The sequence below is a fragment of the Drosophila serrata genome, unplaced genomic scaffold, assembly GCF_035046125.1.
Source record: "Drosophila serrata isolate PLE 108 unplaced genomic scaffold, ASM3504612v1 contig_123, whole genome shotgun sequence".
Classification (NCBI taxonomy): domain Eukaryota; kingdom Metazoa; phylum Arthropoda; class Insecta; order Diptera; family Drosophilidae; genus Drosophila; species Drosophila serrata.
Window position 1 is genome coordinate 43,817 of NW_028257021.1, and position 18,951 is coordinate 62,767.

Below are 18,951 nucleotides of genomic sequence, written 5' to 3' on the forward strand. Positions count from 1 at the left end.
ATTAATTCCAAGAGTGCTGAGATCGAGCGCTAGGAAAGATTCGGTATCCGAATGTGCAGCGGGAGTGCCCGTACCGCCGGTGATTTCTGTTTTATCCCCTGGGGGGTCGCAAATATTGACCCCTCAAAGTCCCGTTCACATAAATATATCTGCCCAGGGTGTTAGGCCCGGAATACCGGCCGACAATGGCACGGCAGATAACCAATATGCCTTGCCAAAAGCCCTTATAGCTGTTCCACCAACGAGACATATTTTTGTCTCGCGGCTCTCCCCTGACCAAACATCGGAAGATGTTCTCGCCTTTATACAAGGCTAAACCAGAGCCGAAAAAATTAAGATAAAGGTGGGAAAGTTCAAATTTTCTTACGCAAGGGACATTTCATCTTTCAAAATAAATGTCCCTAACGAGCTCTTTAACACTATTTGCTCTCCCAACTTCTGGCCAGAGTACATAGTTGTTAAGGAATTCGAGGCGAAGAAAAAGAAAAAGCGGCCTGTAGGAATAACTCTTCCCAGGCCTGAAATTACCACTGCACCTTCTACGTCTTCCAATCCCCACCCAAAAAACTAACCTACTCCTTAGGTATTTCCTATCAGAATGCAAGAGGCTTACGTAGTAAGCTTCCTAACTTGTATTCTGATAGCCTTTCGTTTGCATCTCAGGTTATTGTGCTCACAGAAACCTTGTTAAAGCCGGAGGTTCTGAGCTCCGAAGTTTTTCCAGCTGTGTTCACAGTATATCGGCTAGATCGCCCTATCAGACGCGGGGGTGGAGTTCTTCGTCACTCACGTCAGAATTATTAACCTTCGAGGAATGCAACGATGTTGAATTCCTCTGTGTGAAGCTATCTATCAAAGGTAGCTCCATTTTTATTACCTGTTCCTAAATACCTCCACTGTCGGAACTTCCTATTTATTGGAATCACCTTTCCGCTATTCAGATGGTTTCCAGTAGACTTTTGGATAGAGACCAGTTGGTAGTTCTTGGAGATTTTAATATCCCTGGTGCTATTTGGTGCTCGAATAATTCCACCTTTATCGCTGGCTTGTTTGACATTTCGCTGTCTCAAGTCAACCATGTGCGAAATTCCATACAGCGCTTGCTTGATCTTTGCTTCGTCTCTGATCCTGCGAGAGTCAGTTTAGCAAGGGTGGCGCCTCTGACGCAGCCCGAAGATCCTTATCATCCAACTTTCGATGTGACTCTTGATATTGGGTGTGACGTACAGAATATTTCTGACCGTCCAGCCAATAAAGTCCTATGTTTTCGCAAAACGGACTTTGAACGGCTAAATAATTTTATAAACGAGTTCAATTGGTCCGATCTATACATGTGCACTGGCATGGCAGTTGCCGTTGACATTTTTTACAGTGCCATGAATTCATTTTTTACTGAATGTGTTCCGTTATATTATCCGCCAAGCTCGATTAAACCGCCGTGGTTTACTAAAGAGTTGAGCCGACATAAAAATAAAAAATCTAGACTGTATGCTAAATTTAAAATCACCGGTTCTTAATCTGCCCTTTCATCTTATTTATCAGCTCGGTCAAACTTTACCGTGCTGAACGCGCAATGTTATAAAAACTATTTAACTCGTTGTAGGGCCCAGTTCTCACAGGACCCAAAACAGTTTTATAATCTCGTTAACACTAAACGTAAGCCTAAAACAAATCCTTCCTCGCTTTCATTTGAAAATACTACCGCAAATAATGATCAGGCAATAGCCGATCTATTTTCGCAAATTTTTTAAACAACCTATTCAAGCTCTTCGTATTTACACCTGACTTATTCCTACGACATACCCAAATCAAACTTAATTTCTGTCCTAGCCTAAACGAAAGCTCTCTCCTTTTAGATATTCATCGTGTCAAGCCTGTTTATTCGCCAGGTCCCGACGGAATTCCTGGCTGTGTGCTCAGGTATTGTGCCGACGCCCTGTGCTATCCCCTTCTGAAATTGTTTACCTTGTCCTTGGAAACCTCCCACTTTCCCATTATTTGGAAGAAATCGTTTATTATTCCTCTCCACAAAAAGGTAGCAAATTGGATGCCAGCAATTATAGAGGAATCTCTAAGTTGTCGGCCATCCCTAAATTATTTGAAAACATTATCACCCCTCACTTACAGCACCTTTGTAGATCGATTATTTCTCCATGTCAACATGGTTTTATGAAGCGAAGATCAACAACAACAAACTCTTTTGGAGCTCTCTTCCTATATTTTAAAGGGCTTCCATAATAATTGTCAGACAGATGTAATCAATACTGATTTCACTAAAGCATTTGACTCCGTTAACCATTCTCTCCTCGTTAGAAAACTCGATTCAATGGGTTTTCCAAGTGATCTTCTTAATTGGATCTCTAGTTATTTGAATGGCAGGACGCAAAAGGTCCTCTTTAAGAATAATTTATCCAATGTTCTAAGGGTTACATCTGGTGTCCCGCAAGGAAGCCATTTGGGACCCTTATTGTTTACATTGTTCATAAATGACCTGCCCAAAATCTTGACTAACTCCAGAGTACTTATGTACGCGGATGACGTCAAGCTTTGCGTGCAATACAATGACGTTGCCTGCCAGTCGGATTTACAAACAGATCTTAATAATTTTCAAACTTGGTGCCGTGTAAACTTATTAAACTTAAATGGCTCGAAATGCAAGCTAATGACATTCTCTCGTGTCGCTCCTAAGCTTGCTACTTACACGCTGAACGGCTGCTCTTTGGAAAGAATTAATACAGTTGACGATTTGGGCGTCCGCTTGGACCCAAAACTTGACTTTATTGATCATATTTCGTCTATGGTGAATAGAGCCAGGGGTGTGCTTGGATTTATTAAACGGTGGTCGAAGGAATTCAATGACCCCTATGTTACTAAATCCTTATATACTTCCTTAGTTCGTCCTATCGTAGAATATGGATGCTGCGTTTGGAGCCCTCAGTACGGCGTCCATAGTAAACGCATTGAGTCGTTCAAAAGAACTTTTTACTTTTCGCTCTACGCGGTTTAAATTGGGATGCAAACCAAAGATTACCTTCCTACTCTAGTAGATTCCTATTAATAAACTTGCCGTCCTTAGCCAATCGTAGAACGATGCTAGGGATAACCTTTATTTTTAACCTTATCCATGGTGATGTGGAAAGTGCTGACTTGTTGAGTCAGCTTAATTTCCATGTACCATGTAGAACCACTAGATCCTATATCCCATTAGTGTTGCGCCACTGTAGGACCTCCTTTGAACTGCATGAACCTTTTAGAGTGTTATGTGCAAATTATAATGATTTGTACACACTAATCTCTAACGTAGATTCCCTTCCCAAATTAAAATCTTTAATACTAACACACTTAGTAAGCATGCAAGCTAACAATCTGGCAGCACGCCGGTAGTCAATTTTCCTCGTATTCTGTCCTATATTTTCCATCGCGCCTACTAACACCTAACCCAAACAGGCACGTGCCTGGTGTCATACGGGCCACTTGTATGTACTGACCTTAGTGCATCAACGTCAAAAAAAAAAAAAAAAACGTCCAAAAAATTAAATTAACTAAAACCGAGATGTGGTGGCAAGACTTGGCACGAACGAAAAATTTATGCGTCGCTTCGAATTCAAAAAATGCGAGTAATCTATATTTCATAGCTTAGCCTAGCTGATGATAAGGTTGGCGAATTCGCGAAGAGCGCGAGAGAGCTTTATTGCGCTCTCGCCTTCGCCCTAAACTAACTACACTAGACTTCAAAAAAAAATGATCATATTAGCCAACTCCGGCCCCGTTGAACGCCTCCACGGCTTCAACATCCTGGAAGCGGCGCCAGCTTGTGAATCGCCCTCCGGAAGATGGCTCCATCGCTCCGTCTAAGATCGACGACCCTGACCATGCCGTCCTCCCCTGCGTGCGTCGCGACGATCCGTCCTAGTAGCCACTGTTGAGGCGGCAGGTTGTCCTCTGCCACGATGACGAGCTGTCCCTTCTTGATGTTTTCCTGCTCGTGGTGCCACTTTCCTCGGATTTGGAGGCCCAGGACATACTCCCGGGACCATCGCCGCCAAAACATTTGCTTGGCTTACGAGACAAGCCGCCATCGCCGCAAGCAGCTGAGAACCGCCTGGTCCGGGGTCCGCAGTGCTGGTGCTGCGACGAGGGGCCCGCCTGTCAGCAGGTGTCCTGGAGTAAGTGCCGCTCCGTCACTTGGGTCCTGGCTGAGAGCTCCGACGAGGACTGTCCCCAGCTCTTCTGCGTTGAGGAGTGCGCCGCCCACCGCTCGTAGGAGTAGGTGCTTGGCAGTTTTCAGTCCGCCCATGTGCGGAGCCCGAGGGGGTGTGAACGCAAATTCGCATCCGCTTTTTGATGCGAATTCGCGAATCGCGTCCGCCTGCTCCTCGAGCCTCTCGCGAAGAGCCTGGAGGTGGCGACTCGCTCCGACGAAGTTCGTCGCGTTGTCGCAATGCACGGTCTGGGGACATCCTCGGCGACCAATAAACCTTTGAAAAGCCAATAAAAAAGAGTCAGTACTTAGGTCTGAAACAATTTCTAAATGAACCGCCTTGGACGCAAAACAAACAAATAAGGCAATGTAGGACTTATATGGGGGCCTTCCTCGTATTTTCAATGTCGTATAAACAGGGCCACAAAAATCAACGCCACATATTGCAAATGGACGAAGAGCACGGAGTCTTTCTGCGGGAAGATTTCCCATAATTTGAGTCATCAGTCGGGGCTTGTATTTAAAACAGCGCACACACGATCGAACTGTCTGACTGCAGATTTCCTGAGCGTTTATGGTCCAAATACGCTGTCGTAGGATGCTCACAAGTGCTCGAGGACCGACATGATTTGTGTGGTGCAGATGCCAGACGTAGCTCTGCACAAATTGGGAGCGTTTCGTCAACAGCAAGGGAAACTTGGCATCGTAGGATATAGGAGCGTTTGCTAGTCGCCCCCCAACTCGCAACAACGAAAAATTGCACCAAGTGCCGGTGTCTTCATGGATGAATCGGTTCAATCGCTGAAGACTTGGGCCGACCTTGGAACCTTTACGAATTTTTACTATTTCTCCTTGATACTCGTGATTCTGAATTATTTCGCGATCTTATTAAATGCTTCAGTATATTCAGTCGGTGACAGAGTTTTTTCGAAAACTATACTCTTTTCTTTACATTTTCTTATAAAGCGGAACATATATGCGAACACTCTCAGCAGTTTCAGGTGTGACGAGAATCCCTCGATGAGGTCTAGCAAATCGGAAGTTTGCACCGCAGCGGTCAGTCCGACCACAGTCTTTCTTGATTCCTGCCGCAAGACTTCCTCATCCGGTTCGAAATGAACATTTTTGGGCCAGTTCTCCTCCTCGTCCTTCAGAAATTGAGGCCCCGTGAACCAGATCGACTGTCCAATTTCATCGACGTCACAACCTCTAGACACTATATCTGCTGGGTTCTGCTTCGTTGGAACATGCCGCCATGTAGCCTGTCCTGACCATTCTTGAATCTCCGCAACCCTGTTCGAAACGAATGTCGACAACGACGATGGATGAGATCGGATCCAATGGAGAGTGACTTCCGAATCCGACCAGTAAACGATTCGCTCGATAGGGACATTTATTAGCGGCTTGATTTTCTGGCAGAGATCTGCGAGAAGGTGAGCGGCACATAACTCAAGCCTTGGGAGCGTTTTTGTCTTGAGCGGCGCTACTTTCGACTTTGAAGTCAACAACGATATTTTGTAACCTTCAGCAGATTTGCTACGAATGTAGACGCAAGCTCCATAGCTCCATAAAGGCATGTAATTGCACCGGTGACATCGAATCAGTATGCACAAACCGAGGAATAGCTATCTTATCCAATTGAGACAAGGTGTTTTTTAGCATATTCCATGCAGTTTCTAAATTCAGCGGAATTGACTCATCCCAGTCTAAATTCTTAAGCCACAGTTCCTGCAATAGGATCTTTCCTTCTATTACATGGGACTTAATAAGCCGAGGGGGTCAAACAGCTTGGATGTCACCTATAAAATGTTCCGTTTTGTCGCTCGGAGACCCATGACAGAATCGTCAATTTTAAATTTGAAGGCATCTTCGCTAGGCAACCAAGATAATCCTAACGCCTTAGTTGACTCTGAGTCCGAGATAGGTATCGACTTAACTGTGCTCTCAGATGCAGTGACCTCAGGTGAGTTTGAAAACCACTTTGTCAATTCAAAACCTGCTGTTTGAAGAACCTGAGACACTTCAGACTTGATTGTCCGTAGCTCCTCTACGCATGCAGCACCAGTTAGCATGTCATCGACGTAAAAATCGGATCCAATTACGTCGGCAGCTCTAGGGAATGAAAGTTTCGCAGATTTACTCAACCTTTTTAAACACCGAATAGCAAGAAAAGGGGCTGGTCCAGTACCATATGTAACGGTGTTGAGCTTGTATAATCTCAAGGATTCAGCGGGGTCTCTTCTCCACACTATGAGTTGAAACTGCCTATCCGCTTCGTTAACCATCACTTGGCGATACATCTTTTTTACATCGGCAGTCAGGGCATACCTGTGCAGCCGGAAGCGGAGTAGAGTGGAGTACAACTCTTCTTGGATTGTCGGTCCCACCATCAAGATGTCATTTAAGGCCACCTGAGTCGATGTTTTGCACGATGCATCGAAAACAACGCGCAACTTTGTTGACGTACTCTGGGGCCTCAACACACATTGATGGGAAATGACAAAATGTGGAGTGGAAGGAATTTTGTTGTCTGTAGGCGAAATTCCAAGTACATGGTCTTTAAGTCAGGATCTCGAGACAACCTTCTCTCAAGCGACAAAAACCGCCGTTTTGCAACATCAAAAGAATTGCCTAACCCCTTAGGGTCAGATTTAAACGGCAGCCTTACTTCAAACCGACCTAATGGCAATACCTGAGTAGTCTTCCTGTAGTACTCTTCACATAATTTGTGCTCAGGCGACAGAATTTTCTTTGGATTTGGCATTTCCTCCAGTGACCAAAATTTCTGTAGCGTGGTTTCAATCGACACTAACGATTCTTCACTACAACTGAAACTATTTACAACTTGCTTCGGGACTGCAGATTTATATCTCCCCGAGACAACCCAACCATGAAGGGTCTTTTGAAAAGTTGGATAGTCAGGACCTTGTTTAATTTGACCAACAGCTACCAATTCGAAAAATGATTCGGCTCCGATTAGCATATCAATTTTTTGAGACTTGTAAAAGTAGGGGTCTGCTAATGGGAGGTTCTTTGGGATCTTCCAATCGCTGACGTTCACCGATTGATCGGGATGATAACCGGTGATCGATTTCAAGATCCAGAAATCGAACGAGAACTCACTCCCATTGATTCGTGACTTCACCACGGTGTGTATCTTTTTACGAATCTGTAAGCGGTTCGCTAATTTTTCTGTTATGAAATTCGTTTGAGACCCAGAGTCCAGAAGTGCTAGTCTTGGTTAAAGGGAGGAGAAATATTCTCTTGAAGGGGTGGCAACGCTAAACTTTTATCAGGCACTGTGTATCTGTGGAGCAGAATGTGATGTGAGCGGTCACAAGCTCTACACTTTTTTCCTTTGCATTTTGACACAGTATGGCCTTTTCGCAGACAATTGATGCATAAGGAGGCTGATTTAACAAACTCGAACCTTTGCATTACAGAGAGACGCCCAAACGGGCTGCAATTCTGTAGTGAATGATCTTCTGCATTGCAATAGCTACAAGTTTGCTGAGGCTTGCTGTTGGAAGAGGAACACGAAAATGAGCTTCGATTGCTTGACGGTAATTTTTTCAGCTTTGGTTTTGTCGATTCTTCAGCCGATAAATGCTGGTATCGGCGATTTAACATTTTCTCACAATCGGACCAAAGTGGCAATGTCTCATAATCGAGCTGTTCCTCCCATTTTTGTTTGGTCACTGGGTCGACTCTATTTAATACCAAATATATCAACATTGCGTTCGAAATTTTTGTATCTTCTCCTATCGATAGCAGAGAACCGTAAATCGACGAAACAGTGTCGATAAGATTTCTCAAGGAGGATGCGGATTGATGCGATATTTTTGGAAGACTAAACAATGTTGAAATATTATTCATAAAGAGGCATTCGTTATCGTAAACTTTTTTCAAACTGGCCATCGCCTTTTCGTAATTACTCTCGGTGACTTGGTAAGCTTTAATTGTTCCTAAAGCTTCATCAGAGAGACATGAAATTAAATGGTTAAATTTTTCGATAACTGGAATGCTGGCATCTTTATGAACCAAAGTTTCGAAGAGGCTAATAAAATTTTTAAATTCCGAATAATTTCCACTAAATTTTGGCAATGCCAAATTCGGAAGTCGCGTACGAGTTGGTGCTGCCGCAGCTGATCCCGGAGTTTCGCTGCTGGCTGCTGTCTTAATGGCAGATAATAATGACATCAATTTTGCCTTGGTCACGATGCTAAGTTCTTCCAACTCGTCGCCATATTCATCGCCACTATCTATTTCTTCTATCTGTTCTTGGATTTGATTTGCCTTGTTAATTGAAGCATTTAAGTTTTCGAGTCGACATTTCAATTCTTCTTCTAAAATCGGAATCGAACCTTGTTCCAGCCGCTCGTTTAATCGGCGAATGGTTCTGACCCTATTTTGGAGCTTGCTTTTTAACTCCTCCAGAAGAGATTAATTCTTTGTATCCTGGCTCATTTTTACGAATTAATTAAATTAATTTTCCCAAGAATAATAATAATGGCCGAAAATTATTGTTTAAATCAGAAAGACGACGAAAGTATTAATTATAGCTTTCGAATCGAATATAAATAATATCAAATAATATCAAATAAACACTCAATTAAAAATATTAAATATATATATATATATAAATATTCTTTTTAATTTAATAAATATTTAATATTATAATTAATTAATTAATATTACAAATTAATATTTTTATTTTGTTCGAAAAGTCTATTAAATATTTTTTCTGATGACAATAATTTATTTAATTGAAACGAGTCACGCAGTATCAATATTAATAGTGGGTGCAAGTGACGCCGAAATGTGTATACCCGACAAAAACAGGGTAGCGCGTCACTAGGCGGTCCGCCAATCAAATGACCGAAAAAGAGTATACCCGACAAAAACAGGGTAGCGCGTCACATGGCGGTCCGCTAATCTAAGCGCGCCAAACTAAGAGAGCCCAACAACAACAACGACTGCACAGGCACACAAGCGAAAGCGAAAACGAAAAAGTTCACCGCTGCAGCTGCTAGTATGTATATAAGGACTAGAGAGGAGGGGAAGGGGGCGACAGTGATTGCAATATAATACAATAAATAACATAAAAAAATGTTGCGTCCAAGTGCGGTTGAATATTATGTATGTATATGTTAATTTTAGACAATATATATAATTGAATAAATAAATCATGCAATGTTGCTCTACTATAAATACGTATGTGCCAAGAATTGAAAGCGAGGTGCAATATTTCAGCACAAGACAATAAACAATAAATTTATTTTACTCCAGCTTTCAATTTTTTGCACAAATACCTCTGATTGGTGATATATATATATATAAATATATTCCAGCTGCCACTTTCCTGTACTTCTTGATCCCTCGTTGATGGCAGTAGTTGGCGCAGCAGAGTTTTTTCGCGACCGACACGGTTAATTTATTTAAATTATTTAAATTAAATTTATTTTACACAGCGCGTCGAGGGCAACAATTTGTACAGGCACTAATCACTGGCTTGTTCAACTGCACTTATGTATTTTTATATTTTTTATATATATGTATGTATATATATGTGTATATATATATGTATACTGTGTCACTGTCACTATTATTTATTTTTAATTATGTTGCCAATTTTCTTCTTGTCCACCCGGGGGTGCCATGAATTTTTTAATTAGTTTATTAAAAATTAAATTAACTAAAACCGAGATGTGGTGGCAAGACTTGGCACGAACGAAAAATTTATGCGTCGCTTCGAATTCAAAAAATGCGAGTAATCTATATTTCATAGCTTAGCCTAGCTTATGCTAAGGTTGGCGAAGGCGAGGCGAATTCGCGAAGAGCGCGAGAGAGCTTTATTGCGCTCTCGCCTTCGCCCTAAACTAACTACACTAGACTTAAAAAAAAAAAATGATCATATTAGCCAACAGTCACTACCCAATTAGACTGATAAAAAATTGCTTTTAATAATTGACTACCATCAAATCAATACGAAAATTGTATCCCATAAATTCCCATTACCAAGAATTGACAATATTCGCGATCAACTTGTAGAGCTAAATACTTTTCATGTTTAGATTTAATGTCAGGATTTCACCAAACAGGGCTCGAAGAGCTTTCAATCCGCTCGCTCAAGCTAGGTTTTAGTTTCATGTTATTAGTTATATTTCACATTTCAACCAATAAAGATCCGACGCACGGCGCGTAATACCCCGAAATTTTTAAAGTGTTTTCATTAATCGAGTGTTTCAAAAATTAAAGTCGCCCAATCCATAATAGAAGGAAACTCAACCTTAAAAAGCACCCAGAATAATGGCTAATTTTTCAGACTTGAAGTGACTTTCCTTGGACACACTAGTGCTCTGAAAAGGTAATTTATCAGACAACAAAAACAAAATACCCACTCTCAGACATAAAAGATTTTTTTCATTCTGCAATTACTACAGCAGATCCATTCAAAATGTTTCCAATATTTCACGACACATAACGCGATTATAGAAATGTGAAATTCGGATGGACAAATCAATGTCAAAAAGCCTTCCAGCATCTAAAAACCCAACCGATAAAACCTACATTATTACTGTACCCCAATTTTAATAAGGAATTTTGTTTAACTACGGATGCTAGTAAACAAGCATGCGGTGCAGTTCACAAGAATATAATTCTTTTGGGAACGAGATACCCTGTATATTTGTTTTTGTTTACTTGCTTTGTCCGCCGCTTATCAGCGGAATCAACTCGAGCTTCCCGCCGCTGCACCTGTTAGAAAGCTTATCTAGTACTTTTCGATAAACTTCTAACTCCTAACTGTAACTTGTTTACAACTTCGACTAAACTTGTCGTATGACGTGCAAGCTTTTACATGGCGGTCGTCTTAATCAATTCGGGTATTGAAAATTAACCAATAAATAAATAAAACAGTAACACTAGCGGATTCATTTATAAACATTAAAAATTGGTCCTTCGACCCGGATCCGCCAGTAAAGCGTAATTTACCGAATATTTGATTTGATTATTGTTTTTTGTGAACGATGATCTATCGTTTACAATCGTTATCTTATCTCGATCACGATGCGGAGTGTGATTCAACAACGGGGCTTCTGCAAAAGCCAAATTACTCGGGCACATAATAACGCAGTCAAATTTGTTGATGACATTCATTCAGTGCAAACTATAGAGGTTCGCCTGGCGCAACTACAAGACAATTATATGCTGTTTGTGCGGCTCTCGGAGGAGAAGTATGCGTTTTAGTCGGAACCAGATTGGGAAATCCACGACGCCGATTTTGATTCCTATGATGAAAAACACTACGCTACACACGCCATTTTGAGCAACACTTTGGAGAAATTCCGACGTGATCTCCCATCTCAAACCAGTATTTCGGCCACTGTCTAAGCAGCGGATGCGTCCCAAAGAAGCCAGGTGGATTTTCAGTTCGTGCGAATCAAACTCCCAATATTTTCCGGTAACTATAAGGACTGGAAACATTTTTCGGATATGTTTACTGGATCAATCGCTTGCAATCCGAGCCTGACGGATTGCCAACGATTTCATTTTTTAAAATCGTACCTCCGGAGTCGCACTCACATTAGTTAAACATATTACGGTTACTACTGAAAACTGTCGTGAAGCATGGGATCGCCTGAAACAGCGATATAACAAACAATCGCTAATTATCCGATCATTTCTAAACCTTTTTATGACGCTCTCCAGTGCTACAACCTCTAACACCAGTACAGTGCGTAAGCATGCCGATGGTGCAGATAAAGTTATTCGTGGCTTACGCGCTCTTAACTGCGAGGAACGGGATCCTTGGCTTATCTTCATATTATTGTCAAAGTTGGACTCGGAGTCCCGCCAAACTTGGGCTCAGTGCCCAGACTCTGAGAAGAAAGGTGTGACTATAAATCAATTTTTGAAATTTCTCACCGCACGCTGCGACACCTTAGAAGCTTTTCACTTAGTACAACCAACCTAAGCTCGACGCGCAGCTACAACGCTTCACGCGGATATCCATTCAAGACGAGACAAACCTAAATGTACATCGTGCCAGCAGAATCATTAAATGTTTAAATATCCACAATTCATCGCCCTCGACATTGCATCTCGCCGGGAGTTCTTCAAGTCGAAGACGCTCTGTTTCAATTGCCTCAGCCCAACTCACATGGTGGGAAACTGTACCTCAAAGCATACTTGTCGGATCTGCCGCCGCAAGCATCATTCTTTGGTTCATGACTCGTCACAGCCAAGTCAAAATGGTAAATACGTTGCGACAGCCAATGTGGACAGCCACGAGCGAACATCGGTATCACAACAGGAATCTACAATTTGCCATAATCAACCGCCTGTTCGAAGTCATCATTTAGCGAATGAACCTCCCTTGGAAACCAATTTCACTCATCATACCCTGGAGAATATTCCCGCTGCAGGCTCGCACACTCCGTGCGTCGAACGCTCGCAAGGATTTGCGATGATCACCTGATTTCTGCCGTGACACACCACGCGGACTTAGATATGATGGTTCGCGATGGTTCATGGAAATGGACAGTATACAGCCAAGCCATGCTCTCCTGGACGCCAACGATCCCACCGAGCGTCATTATGCTGCCACATATACGCGTTCTGAGAGCGGGGCTTATATCGTTCAGTACCCCTTCAAGGAGAAGGTACCGCCTATTGGCTCAACTTTGGCCAACTTTGGCGTGGACATATGGAACAACTAACATCAGCTCAAGTTGACAAGTCCCCAGAATGTTGCTTCTGCCTACCGCACCACGCTGTTATCATACTTGACAGTTTGACTACCAAATGTCGTGTAGTCTTCGATGGATCGGGAAAGGACAGCCGTGGAATATCCCTTAATGATCGACTGTATGTTGGTCCTCCAATTCAACACGATCTCCTTCGCGTTTGCTTACGTTTTCGTCAACACCAATATATTCTATGTGCAGATATCGAAAAGATGTTCCGAGGGATTCACTTATATAAGCCGCACACCAATTTTCAGCGCATTGTTTGGCGAAAGAATGAGAATGAGCCACTACGTCATTTTCGCCTTTTGACGGTAACCTATGGATTGCCACCGTCCCCATTTCTGGCCTTTCGAGTTCTGACACAATTAGCTGATGATCACCGGCAAGAGTTCCCTGCAGCTGACCATGCCCTCCAACACGATGCCTATGTGGATGATATCCCAACGGGATGCAACTCATTCGAAGAACTTATGAGTCTAAAGAACGAGCTAATTGGACTTTTGGAAAAGGGGCAATTCAAACTCTGGAAATGGAGTTCCAATAGTTGGGGTATTCTAAAATCATTGCCAGGAGAAAATAGGTGTTTTGAGCCTATCCAGCTCCTTAACAAATCTGCCGCGGACTCACATAGATTATTCTTGGTATCCAATGGAATCCAGAAAGGACGTCATGCATCTCAATCTCAAGGCATGCGATACGACTATTTCACCTACAAAACGAGAACTCTTGTCGCAACTATCGAGAATCTATGATCCGCTTGGACTTATAGCGCCGGTCACACACAAGCTTACATTTCAAGAAAGCTGGACAAGTGTGCTGCACTGTGATGAGCCAATTCCTGCAAACTTGCGCTCGCGCTGGAAAGCCTTGGTGAAGGACCTGCCATCGCTTATGCAGGGTCATGTACCATTCACCATTCCGAGACGTAGAACTACACGGATTCGCAGATGCATCTACGCACGCCTACGGTGAGGTTGTCTACAATCGGGTTGCATTTGGAGGCAGTTTTCAAATATCCCCGATCAAACCAGTCTCGGTATAACGTTTGGAAATGAATGCTTCACTACTTCTTTCCCGATTGCTTACTGTTGTCAAAATATCAGTAACAATTCCTATTTTCAGCACGAGCTGCTTGCAACTGGACAGCGGAGATCCTGAACGACTTCCCCGTAACGGCTGGAATCATGTCCGCACTGAAGACAATTCGGCTGACTGTGCCTCCGTCAAAGCTTCTGGAGCACCGTCTGTGGTGGAATGGTCGGTCTTGGTTGGCGCACCGACTTCGGATTGGCCACCTTCCACAAGAAAGTTCAGCGTATCTTCAAATTTCAATGTCAACGCTGAAAAACGAGCTATAAAACCTACGACTCTGCTTAACTTTCTTGATGAAACTTTTAACGAGTTACTTAACCACAAATTCTCTACCTGGACGCGTCTAATAAGGGTATCTAGTTATTGTTTTCGCTTTATTCACACTCTTCGATCTCATCATAGGAATTCTTAACCATTCCTTACGTCCAAAGAGCTGCTGGCAGCACGACTACGACTCATTCGACATGTGCAACAGAAATTCTTTGCCAGAGAATATGCGCAGCTTGATAATAGACGCCAGCTTAATGCTAAATCGCATTTACTCCGGTTCTCCACATTTCTAGACGAAAATGGGATAATAGTCGGTGGAAGAATCGAGCAGTCTACATTAAAGTACAATGCTAAACACCCAATCCTAACACCAAAGGAAACACCACTAGCTGGACTACTAGTTCGACATTTTCATATCTCATAGAACTACCAATACCTAGAGTGCAAGCTAGTCACTGTTTCCAACATATAGGACTAGATTATGCTGGACCAATCGCAATCAAGGAATCAAAGGGACGAACTCCACGGATCGGAAAAGCATGGTTCGCTATTTTTGTGTGCCTCACTACAAAGGCACTCCACATCGAGCTTGTTAGTTACAAAGGCCTTCATCGCCGCCTTTTAACGATTCATTGCCCGCCGAGCGAGGCCCACTGACCTTTATTCGGACAACGGAACCACATTTTATTACGGCAAGCAGACTCAAGACGACATGAGACGTCTGGCCATCAAGCAAGCAAAGGATGAAGAATTAGCTGGAATTTTCGCCAATGAAGGTGTTTAATGCACAAAGCGTTTTTTGTGCTGCATGTGATATCAGGTTGGGAGATGCATAAACTAATTTTAATTTATTAAACAAAGGCCAAAAGACAACCGTTTCAAGCAATCTAACATCAGCAACTGGCCTTTATTAACAACAGCAGAACTAGAGAACAGAGATTTGGTAACTTCATGTTAATGAGCTTTTGTTTACATTGTATATTCAAAGAGAACGGTTCGGGAGATGCGAATTTAAAGAGCATTTGTTGCCTTTTTATACCTCCTTCTGCTCCCCATTTTGGCGGGATATGGGAAATCGGTGTCCGCTATATCAAACTTCATATGCGACGGATTCTTGGGTCGAAGGCCCTAACCTTCGAGGTACTCTTAACTGTATTGTCGCAAATTGAAGACATTCTGAATTCCCGCCCACTGTGTCCCAAGGGAGATAAAAACGCCGGCTCATTTTTTGACTGGAGCTCCATACACAGCACTACCTAAACCTTGCCGTCTAGATACGCAAATTAATCGATTGGAAAAGTGGAATTAGCTACAAGCCATGGTCCAAGGTCTTTGGAAACGCTGGCATATGGAATACCTGACATCGCTTCACGAACGTACCAAATGGCATCTAAAAACAGAGAATTTGAAGATAGAAACACTGGTAGTCCTCAAGGAACCTAATCTACCACTCTCTAAACGGATCGTTGGACGTATCACCGAGGTGCACCCAGGATTGGATGACAAGGTTCGGGTCGTAAAGGTGAAAACTGCTCACGGATCATTCAAACTCTCAATTTCCAAGATTGCTGTCCTGCCTCTGTACTGAACTACCGTTCAGGGGGCTATTTTTAGGAATATGTCGGGTTATCATTAAGATTTTCCATTTTTATTGCGCTGATTGTATACGGCGAATATACTTGATCACACCACTGTCAACTTGAGACTGCTCGCCAGAGTCCTAGCATACCGAAAATGCTTTCCAGAAAATGCTGCAACGCACATACTTGTATCTCTGTCTTTCACAGTGGCTGAAGCATACTCGCACAACAATCGAAGTGCGTATCCCTCTCTCAAACCGCTAACCTCACACAACATCTCTCTCTCATATTTGCATCGAACTATCCTGACCATCTGGCAAATAGATATAACAAAGCATGCTAACAAGCAACCGTTAGAGTGCAGAGACGTGATTTGTCGCTTGGTACACGTATTTGATTTAATTCTTTTACACTGACTACCATAATTTAAGATCCGACACGGCCATTCTGACAATTACACGTCCTCGTGTACTGTAATCTTAATATTACAAATATGACTTTTAAGTCCGTGATTATAGCTTGTATTTTCTTTTACTCATCAATTTCAAATACCATTTATTTATTCGATATATTACCTAACGCTTAACATTTTTTTTTTTTTCTTATTTCATAATCTTTCATTATTTTAAATTCTTCACAACATTATAAACAAATTTCAATTCTTATTCTCATAATCAAATTCATTTTAACATTTAACTCATTCCATGTGCTTCTCCGCAATTCAAAAAACTTCAAAAAACTCTAGTTGTCGTTACTATGATTTCCTTTTGATTAAGAGCAAAGTCCCGTCAAGAGCGCCACACGCCATGTTCCAACTTTCGTCTTTCACTTGTGCTTGCCCTATGACGCAGATCGCTCAAACCTCAAAACCATATCTTTAACTTATAAATTTCAATCAAATATTGTCATATATCAACCATGCATAAACTTTGCATCCGCCAGGTTATTTCCATTCGAATTCTCAAACACATCCGCCACTCACATACATTTTCTTATCGAAGTCTATTGCAACTTCATTTCAACCATTCCATACTCTATATGGATATTTTGTCTTCACATAACATGTCCTCTCAAACGGATATATTATAACCATTTCAACAAGTCTCAGGCGGGCACTCCAATTCACTCGAAACATAACCATCTGGCATCTTTCTCAAATCTTCATGACAATATTTATAAGTTCTCTTATTATGCAATGACTTCAAGATATATCTATCTCCTTCTAGAACTTAACTAACCAAAAATGGTCCTTTAAACTTTACATCCAATTTAGTTTGATGACTTTCTTCATTTTTCAGTAAAACATAATCTCCAATTTTATGTCGTTGAAATGCTGCTTTATTTTTATCATACCTTATTTTGTCATAACTAGCTTGATTGTTCATATTTTCAATTGCCCTATTTCTAGCATTAATTTAATCTATCTCCATCTCTGTATCATATGGTGGAATCAAACCCAAAACTCTAGGGGACTTGCTTTGGTTTCACTACTAACTGTGCCATATAAGGCAAGTTGTACCTCACCTAAAGCATCTTGCCACGGTCGGTGACTCGATTTAAACGCTGACAGTAGATTCTTATTTGTACTCATCACACGTTCAACTTGACCGTTTGCACGGCTTCCTCCTGTATCTATAAGATGAAGCTTAAGCTTCTGTGATGTACAAAATTCTGAAAACTTCCCACTAGTAAAACATGTACCCTGATCAGTTATTATACGCTGCGGTATCCCGAACAAAGAAATAGATGATTTCATTGCCTGAATACAACTGTCAGAATCTAATCTTAAAGTATGGAACAAATAAACAAATTTTGTTAAGACAAGTACTATCATATATTCCTTAAGATCATTCTTCCCACTTAATTTCCCAGTAATGTCGATATGCACCGTGTGCCATGGCACATTCACTTTTGGAATTGGATGTAACTCGGCATGTATCTTCCCAGATGAACCCTTAACAGTTTTACATGTAATGCAGCTATCAACAAACATCCTTACATATTTATTCATCTTAGCAAACCAGTAATATTGGTAAGTCTTGTCAAGGGTCTTTTTCCATCCCAAATGCATGATGGACTCGTGCACTTGATTAATTACTGACCGTCGAAATGCATGGGGCACTACTGACAAACAACGGGTTCTTCAATTTTTCTGAACTTTACGAAACAAGACACCTTTTCTCAACTCATACGTCTGTGCAACTTCATCTGTCAACTCTTTAGAGTTAATTTTGTCAATGATATCAGTGATTTCAGAATCCTGGCGCTGTTCAGCAGCAAGCCAGTCACTTGAGATTTTTGCAAGTTTACACGCTTTTCAGGGACTAAAGACTTTTCAACTTTAGTGGCTTCCTGAATGTGATTTCTTGATAAAAAATCCGCATGCGCCATGCGCTTATCTTCTCTATAGTCGATTTTGAAATCAAATGACTTCGAATAAGCCCACCAACGATGCACTCTTGGTGTTAGATCAATCTTTGCCCGCGATGATTTAAGAGAATTACAATCAGTATACACTACAAACGTACGACCAACTAAATAATGACGGAATTGTTTAACGGATTCTACCACTTCCAAGGTTTCCAATTCGTATGAATGGTATCTAGACTCTGTAGGGGAAGTAGTTTTACTAAAATACTCTATTACATGAGGACTACCATTGATTCGATGCATTAACATTGCACCATAACCGTAAGAGCTTGCATCTGTGTGTTACTCTATTGGATGTTTTGGAACAAAAATAACAAGTACAGGCTCATTTATAAGGATAGCAATAATACTTTTTATAATATCTTCCAACTTGTTATTCCAATTAAACACACTTTTACTCGAAGTTAAGGAATATATTTGTTTCATAATCTGTGAGAACCGAGGGACGAATTTTCGGAAATAGGACGCCTATCCTATAAATAGTCTTACGCCACGAACTGTTTGCGGTGGTGGCAAGGAATTTTTCACGGGTTAGGCCTTAACTCTCTAGCTCGTACCTCATACCCCAAGTATTGTACAGTAGTTTTTAAGAATCCACATTTTTCTATGTTAAAAGAGAATCCCGCTG

At 41.7% G+C, this 18,951-nt stretch overlaps 1 protein-coding gene across 1 annotated transcript in view; it reads left to right on the top strand.

The window, feature by feature from the left end:
* The window catches only part of LOC110180486 (piezo-type mechanosensitive ion channel component-like), a 323,286-nt gene that overhangs the window by 17,048 nt on the left and 287,287 nt on the right, over window positions 1–18,951 (top strand). The gene's annotated exons all lie outside the window — the stretch shown is intronic.